Below are 8591 nucleotides of genomic sequence, written 5' to 3' on the forward strand. Positions count from 1 at the left end.
AACTTATATATATATTTATCTCCATGACTACTTCTGATTGACTTGCCGTCTCCTGTTGACCCTCTTGTCTCAGTAAGTCAGCAGTTAGGAAACAAGGTATTTTTCATTCTCTGCCTCGCCTAGCATTTTTGTTTTGTCCTAGATATTTTACGTTATCTCATTGTTGGGATTTTGCTCTGACTTGGTCTTGAAGTCTCTCTTGGGCAAGGATCTATAAACTCTAGCCCTGTGCTGATGGGGCTCCAGGAGAAGTGGGCGTTTGGAGCATGCCTTTCATGGGATTCTTCTTTTTCTGGTGGGCGACCTAAAGCCTGTGTCCAGCTGGTTACCAGGTGTCCCTCTCCCACGAGACTTGTTTGTACTGGCAGACACCCTTTTGCTCGTGCTGACCTGTGTCCAGTTTGTTCTTACCAACACAGCCACTCTCTGGGAGGAGAGCCCTGACCAGGAGCAGAGTCAGGCTCAGGTGTGTGGGTCAGGTGAGACACAGAGCCGGCAGTGCAACAAAACACAGGAAATCCTAGCAGCACTTTCTTACTCACAGGTCCAGAGAGAAGAGTGGTGACCACAGGGTTGATGGGATGTCCAAAGGCAGCAGGGAGCTCATCCAGTGGGTGGGGAGCAAGAGAGAGAAGGATCTGCAGGACTAAAGCCTTTACTCGGGTCCAGGGAATCACCCCAGCAGGTTTCCTGTGGGGAGTTCCCACTGGTGGCTTTAAAGCAAGTTTGTCCAACTCACGGCCCACAGGCTGCCTGTGGCCTAGGATGGCTTGGAATGTGGCCCAACACAAATTCGTAAACTTTCTTAAGACACTATGAGATTTTTCTGTGTTTTTTTTTTTTTTTAGCTCATCAGCTTTCATTAGCATTAGTGTATTTTATGTGTGGCCCAAGATGACTCCTCTTCTTCCCATGTGGCCCAGGGAAGCCAAAAGGTTGGACAGCCCTGGTTTCAAGCAAGCAGGCACGGGTCGGGCTGTAACTGAGAGGTGATCACTGCGGCATATCTGCACAGCACAGGCGGGCTGTGGGGGTCACTGGAGTGAGTCAGGCAGGTTGTATCTAGCTATCCCATGGGGAGGTGGTCACGAGGATAGGGCAGACATCTGGATGGATGACACTGAGGAACTAGGAGGAGGTGGAGAACTGCAAATTGGAACTAAGCCCTGCTTCTGGTATGGGAAAGTGTAACTTGTATTCAAAATGGAACGATACAAATGCAAATTAAAACCACAATGACATTCCACCTTACTCCTGCAAGAATGGCCGTAATTAGAGTCAAAAAACAATAGATATTGGCATGGATGTGGTGCAAAGGGAACATGTTTACACTGCTGATGGCAATGTAGATTAGTACAACTACTTTGTAAAACAGTATGTCTCAAAGAACTAAAAGTAGATCTACCATTTGATCCAGCAATGCCACTACTGGGTATGTACACAAAAGAAAAAAAAGTCATTTGAAAAAGACATATGCATCCATGTTTATAGCAGCACGATTTGCAATTGCAAAGATATGAAACCAACCTACATGCCCATTGACCAGGGAGTAAATAAAGGAAATGTGGTGTGTATACACCATGGAATACTCAGTCATAAGAAGGAACAAAACAGTGTCTTTTGCAGTAACTTGGATGGAGCTGGAGGCCATTACTCTGTGTGAAGTAACAGGAATGGAAAACCAAATACTGTATGTTCTTAATTTTTTTTTTTTTTTTAAATAGAGTCTCACTCTGTCACGTGGGCTGGGGTACAGTGGGGCATCTCGGCTCACTGCAACCTCCGCCTCCCAGCTTCAAGCAATTCTCCTGCCTCAGCCTGCCCAGTAGCTGGGATTACAGGCGTGCGCCATCACATGCGGCTGATTTTTGTATTTTTAGTAGAGACAGGGTTTCACCATGTTGGTTAGGCTGGTCTTGAACTCCTGACCTCAAGCAATCCACCCACCTTGCCTTCCAAATTGCTGGGATTACAGGCATGCGCCACCACACCCAGCCAAAAAAATATGGAATGTTTCACGAATTTGTGTATCATTCTTGCACAAGGGACCATGCTAATCTTCTCTGTATCATTCCAGTTTTAGTATATGTGCTGCCAAAGCAAGCAGTGTTCTTACTTTTGAGGCGAAGCTAAGGTATGAGGATTCAAAAACATATGGTGTGATATAATGGACTTAGGGGACTTGGGGTGGGGTGACATTGGGAGGTGGGTGAGAGATAAAAGACTACATATTGGGTACAGTGTACACTGCTCAAATGACAGGTATAATAAAATCTCAGAATTCACCACTAAAGAATTCATCCTTGTAACCAAAAACTACCTATACCCCAAAAACTATTGAAATAAAAAAAAGCAAATAGAACCATAAAATTATAAGAGTTTACCACACTCATTTATTCCTTACAATGGCACTGTATGTATCTATCAGGATTCTTAGTCTCACTTTTTTTTTATTTTTATTTTTTGAGACAGAGTTTCAGTCTTGTCACCCAGGCTGGCATGCAGGGGCATGATCTCAGCTCACTGCAACCTCTGCCTCCCAGGTTCAAGCAATTCTCCTCTTTGGCCTCCCAAGTATCTGGGATTACAGGTGTGCACCACCACGCCTGGCTAACTTTTGTATTTTTTTCAATAGAGATGGGGTTTCGCCATGTTGGCCAGGCTGGTCTCGAACTCTTGACCTCAGGTGATCCGCCTGCCCCAGCCTCCCAAAGTGCTCGGATTACAGGCATGAGCCACCACACCTGGCCTAGTCTACCTCTTAGTAGAAGAAGAACCAGTTAATTATGGAAAAAGAAACAGAGAAAAAGAGGGAGAAGGAGGGAGGAAAGAAGGGGGAAAGAGAAAAGAGGAGAAGGGCACAGAAGGGAAGGAAACTATTACAAAATGTAGGCGGCCAGCACTGCCTACATTTTGCACATAGAGAAAAAGAAGGCTCAGAGACATAAAACATGTTGCCCAAAGCAGTTAATAAGTGTTGGAACTGACTTTCAGACCCAAAGGTGTATTTGTGAAGTCCATAATTCTAGCACACACCAGTGAATGAGATATGCTGCTTTCCAGGATAGGTTGGGAAGCTACTGCCCTCCTCAACTCCTCAGAGCAAGGTTGCTCTTCCTGTGTCCTGGGAGTCCCCATCATCTCAGGGAGGGAGCTACAGAAAGTTATAAATAATTTTTTGGTGCTGCAAAAGAAATAGCCCTCGAACATGAATTTAATTTTCTCAGCAAGGCAATTTTACTTCTATAGAAGGGTGTGACTCGTGGATGGAGCAATGGCGAGAGCACACCTGAACAAGGGAGGCGAAGGGGTTTTTATTCCTGACGCAGGCAGCCCCTACTGCCATGTCCCCTATTGGCTAGGGTTGGACCTCACAGTCTAAGCTAATTCTGATTGGCTATTTTAAAGAGAGCAGGGGTATGAACTGGAGTGGTGGAGTGAGTAGTTTGGCAGGAAGGGCAGTTACAGAACAGGTGACTCAGTATAATTCAGGATGGAGCAGGTGACTGGAGTGACTCAGGACGGAGCAGGTGACCAGGGGAACAGATGTGAACTACTGATTAGAACTGGAAAAAGTTGTTTACTGAAACTAGGGGTGAGGAGAATGAGGAAGTTAAACTATAAAATGGAGAACAAAGAACTGAACATACTGACATACTGATTCTTTGAAGAGAAATTTAGAACTCACTGTATTCAACAGCTCCATCCTCTTGAATTTTACTTTCTCTTCAGACTTCCTTAACATGTCTTGGGTTAGTTGTTCTGCCTGATTCTCTAAAAGAAGAAGCTTCTCTGAATAAGGTGGAGGAGAGTTAAGGGAGGTTTTAGTAAGTGCTGTCTCTATCTCTGCACCAGCCCACGGATGCATGGTATGACACAACACCCAACAAGAATGAGTACACCTATTACAGCTGCAAAAAAGTAAGAATTGAGGCTATGATTTCTTGCCATTTACCGAACCACCTTTCTAGCCACACTGAGAAATGGTTATTTACTCCTGAGTTTTTGGCTAATTCATTGGACAGAGCAGTTAGACTTTGCAGTGCTTCTGTTATACTTCCATCAGGGGCGGTATTGTTTGGGATGAAGGTACAATATTGAGTTTTTTGTTTTTTGACATGGAGTCTTGCTTTCGCTCTGTTGCCCAGGCTGGAGTGCAATGGCGTGATCTCAGCTCATTGCAACCTCCATCTCCCGGCTCCAAGCGATTCTCCTGCCTCAGCCTCCTGAGTAGCTGGGATTACAGGTGCACACCACCACACCCGGCTAATTTTTGTATTTTTAGTAGAGACGGAGTTTCATCATATTGGTCAGGCTGGTCTTGAACTCCTGATCTCATGATCCACCCCCCCCTCAGCCTCCCAAAGTGCTGGGATTACAGGCGTAAGCCACCACGCCTGGCAACTACCATACCGAGTTTTAATCATGACACAAACTCCTCCCCTTTCTGCTAATATCATGTCTAAGGCTATTCTATTTTCCCAAGCTATCTGGCTAGTAGCCCCTAATTGCTCAGCTATTCCTTTGACAGCATCTCTAGTGTAGTTAATAAACTGCTGTTTGTTGTAATAAATGTAATTTATGCACTCTATGTTCTTATTGTCACCCACCAAAATATTGACTCAAATCCTGCAGCTATTTGATCTTGGGCTTTAAATTTATCTAGTACTCCTTGTGGGACTCTATTTGCATGTAAATAAACATGAGAGTCGAAAGACCCATAAGGGTCTTCCCTTGTTTTATGATGTTGCATTTTCCCTCTCTCTGGTTGATGAAATGCCAAGGTGAAAGGGATAGCCAGTTGGACTAGAGCACAAGAGCCGCTCCAGTTACTTGGCAGAGTGTCCAGTAAAGGTCCACCACAATACTGCCACACATCTGCTGGGGATGAACAAGGCTGACTGATTGGTAAGCTCCTGAAAAGTCTTGTGTCCTTTCAGGTCTCCAGGGAATCAGTTCCTTCCTTGTTGTGAAAGACACGAAGTGAACTTAGTGTTGGGAGATGGAGTCTGGATGGCCCTCGGAGGCTGACCCGCAGGGTGTCGGACTTCGGGATATAGCAGAGAGACAGCTTGGCACGACTTGCTACCCCAGGCTGTGGGATCCTGGAAAAGAGCTACCATAGAGCCCATGCCTGGTCTACTGGAGGACCATCCTAGTGGAAAGGGGACAGTCTGGGCCTCTGGCCTGTCGTGTGCACAGGCATAACATTTGCTTTCGTTTAGCATGCGAACAGAATATTAGCTGCATTCCAACTAGGCATTAGCATCTTGATATCCTGTCTCTGTTGCTAAAGTTTGTTTTAAATCATTTACTTCCTCACCGTCTACTTTCATCCTATCACTGAGTACATAACAAGAGAAGGTTTGTTTAGAGGAGAACTGAGGAGAGGGAGAAGGCCATGCGGGAGGTGAGGAGGCAGTGAAGCTCATTTCAAAGGATCTTATGGGGTCCTTCTCTGAGACTTCTGTTGTTATATCATAGAAATGGCTTAATGAAGGGGAAGACCTCTGGGGAGCAGAGCTCGTCATCTGTACTGGATTATACTGGTTCAGCTGACATTGGGGAGGGTAACTTCTTTAGTAAAATGAATATATGGTTTTGAGAAGCTGCAAGTACTAGTTGGGGCGGTACATCCTTGCTCTTTGGTATTTTGTAGAGCATTGCACCAACTTTGGCAGAGAAGCTCTGCTCTAGGAAGACAAGAGTCCCGGTTTATACTGGAAATCTTCGTCAAACTCTTCCCAAACTAACTTATCCCACTTAACAGATTTCCATTCTGAGGAGAGCTAGGAAGGATAAAAATACTTTTCTGAAGTGGAGAGTTGCCTCTGGTTTGGCAAATCTCTACAGGGCATCACAAGGCAAGCATCAAAAGTGATAGTTTGGGGTGAACTTGACCTAGTTACATTAACAACGAGAAGACTAGCAATAGAAGGGGAAAAGAAGGAGGTGCAATATAAGAGGATCAAACCCGTTTTAGCTTTAGCTTGCTTGGAATTGGCCCTGGAATAGCTGTCCATGATTTTGGAGGGTGTGTTGCTCTTTTGACCCGGGTGTGATGAGTCCATCCTTTTTCTATTATTCGAACTGTGATCTCGGTGGTTTGAAGCACTAGGTAGGGTCCTTCCCAAGCCAGTTCGAGTTTTCCTTCCATCCAACTTTTGACGAGGTCGTGGTCCTCAGGCTGATGGTGGTGTACTAGAAACTCTAGGCGTGGTACCTGTGCTAAAAGACCTTTAGTTCTGGGGGAAGAGGAAGTGGAAGATAAACAAAGTATATAATTTCTGAGAAACTGATCTTTTGTTTCAAATGTAGGAAGATCAGTAATAGAATGTAGATAAGGCAATCCATAAAGCATCTCATAAGGGGATAGGCCTATGTCTTTTCAGGGAGCAGTTCAGACTCTCAACAGCGTAATAGGCCTTTCTACTTTGCCTGATGAAGGTGGGTGCCAAGGAGTATATTCTCATGTTATATCCAGTACCTGTGCTAATTTCTTAATGACATTTGCAGTGAAATGAATCCTATTATCTGAATCAATGTTTTCTAACAATCTAAACCTGGGTATAATATTTTCAACTAATACCTTGACTACATTATTAGCAGTTGTAGTTGAAAAGGAAATAGCTTCTACCCAATGAATAAGGTGATCTACTATTACTAATAAATACTTTAGATGACCAATTGGAGGCATCTCTGTGCAATCAATCTGGATACTTTGGAATGGCCTTAAGCCTGAACTCCTTTCCCTAAAGGGGAAGCTTTTACTGTGCAACTGTCTGTAACCCGTTTGGCCAGGGTATAAATTTCTATGCACCCATAAACTCTGAGGACTGCATCACGCATGACTTGGGGCCCCCAATGGTTCCCTTGATGCAGTTGGAACAAGATTTTCCTCATAAGGGGTTTGGATAACATTTCTTTCTGGTCTGGCAATATCCATTTTCCTTCTGAATTCTCTTTAGCACCTATTTTTTATTCGTTTTTAGACCAAAGAAAGCCAGACAGCATTTTATATTTGACAGTGCTTCCTGTATGATTTTATACCGGTTAAGCTACATTTCACCTTTATATTAATGTGGTATTAATGTTGGACTCAATTTTAATAAAACCTGGTGACATATTTATGCAATTTTAATGTCTGACCATAAGGTAAGATTTTTATGGACTCTTTTAAACCCTTTACAATTTTTGTTAAAGAGCAGGTTAGTGCTTTAAGAAAAACCTGTTTTGCTTTTATTTTAATGCCCAGTTCACAGAAAAACTGGATGATACCCCTTTAACTTTACTATGTTTACACACAGAATTTCCTTTACAATTGATGTTTCAAAACTTGCTTAAATTTTCAAAACAATTTTTTAACCTTTTAATGTAAGTAAAAATCCACATTCTTATGCCTCCTTATAATCCTTTTACCAAAAGTGTATTTTATTTTTCTTACACACCTTGCACATAAACTGTTTCTTCAATAGTTTTACGTTCCGGAGGCCTAATTACTTTTAAATTATACAACATTTCTTGCATAAATTCCCTTTTATAACATTTTTCACGACTTTCACAGACAATCTTTAACATGCCTTAACTTTCTGACTTGTTGTAAACATCCTTTTCTTTCAACAACCAGTTAATTTATTTTGGGACAAGAATTTACCATATAAGATTGTTTTTACATAAATTCTCCTTTTTTTTTTTTAATGTCAGAGATGATAACCATTCTTTCCTAAAGCAAACTTCCTTCATGTCTGTGGACTAGACTGCCTACGGCACAAGATTAGAAGTTAGAATAATACATGTTACACTGTTAACTTTTAGCAAACTTTACTTTTGTTGAAAACCTTGTAAATTTGGGACTTTAAAGAAAGGCTTTTTCTGGTATCTGGGGACATGGACAATAGCTATTTCTTTTGGCAATTGAAGGTTATTTAATACTTGGGTGATTAATTCCTTGGGGACCAGGTCTCGGCCTTTGCTATTACGAAGACCTCGTTCAGTCCAAATTTTTCCAAATCTATGAGCCGCTCCGAAGGTATGCTCAGAATTGGTATAGATGGCTCTTTCCTGGTTCTGTAAGTGCTTTAAGGCTTGGCTGAGTGCAAACAGCTCACAAGTTTGAGCAGACCAATTATTAGGCAAATTTCCTAACTCTATTTCTACTAGAGTTTCTCTATCGATTACTGAACACCTATCCTGTCTTTTTGTGTTTTTCCCTCAATCATCTGGGAGGAACCATCTATAAATAAGTGTTGTCCTGTCCTGAAAGGAGTTTCTCCTAGGTCTGATCAGATCTTTGTATGGTAATTAATTACATCTAAACATGTGTGCTCTCTCTTCAGATTTACATCCCCTGTTAGGAAACCTGCTGGGTTAAGCGAATTATCATTGGTTAATGTTAAATCATCTTTTTCTAACAGAATAGCCTGATTTAAGATTCTTGAGTCAGTAAGCTACCTTTCCTTTTTGACTTAGGATAGTTCTGACCTGGTGAGGTGTGCTCACAATGAGGATTCCTCGAAAAGTTATTTTTCTACTTTCTTCTGTTAGCAAAGCAGTTGCCACTACAGATTGAATGCATCTGGGCCATCCACGGG

At 42.6% G+C, this 8591-nt stretch overlaps 1 non-coding gene across 1 annotated transcript; it reads right to left on the minus strand.

The window, feature by feature from the left end:
• Positions 1 to 1999: 1999 nt before the first annotated feature.
• LOC116462797 (U6 spliceosomal RNA) lies at positions 2000 to 2103 on the minus strand. The gene has a single exon (XR_004246454.1). It is a non-coding gene; the product is annotated as a U6 spliceosomal RNA (small nuclear RNA).
• Between the last annotated feature and the right edge of the window lie 6488 nt (positions 2104 to 8591).

Source organism: Hylobates moloch, unplaced genomic scaffold (genome assembly GCF_009828535.3).
Source record: "Hylobates moloch isolate HMO894 unplaced genomic scaffold, HMol_V3 SCAFFOLD_23, whole genome shotgun sequence".
NCBI classification, from domain to species: Eukaryota; Metazoa; Chordata; class Mammalia; order Primates; family Hylobatidae; genus Hylobates; species Hylobates moloch.